Below are 293 nucleotides of genomic sequence, written 5' to 3'. Positions count from 1 at the left end.
TGTAGCAGCGCGTTCGTTTAACTTGGGGAATCGGTTGAAATGTCACGTATCAATAGAAAACCTGACTGACGCCGACACAAACTCGCGCCGACAGTTAGTAGAAAGCTATTCGATTCTCCATAGAGAAGAAATAATAATAATAGATAAAAAAAGGGGAGAAAAATTGCGTCGATTGAATGAGACTGAAGCGAAGGAAGAGCAGTAATCCAATAAGTGCATTTCCACCATTCGCTCGGGGGGCGCCTGGAAAGGGAAGGAGAATAACACGGAGGAATCGATAAAAAGGGGGGGGG

Source organism: Penaeus monodon, chromosome 28 (assembly GCF_015228065.2).
Source record: "Penaeus monodon isolate SGIC_2016 chromosome 28, NSTDA_Pmon_1, whole genome shotgun sequence".
Taxonomy (NCBI): Eukaryota; Metazoa; Arthropoda; class Malacostraca; order Decapoda; family Penaeidae; genus Penaeus; species Penaeus monodon.
The sequence above is the reverse complement of the archived record's forward strand: the minus strand, read 5'-3'. Positions refer to the sequence as shown.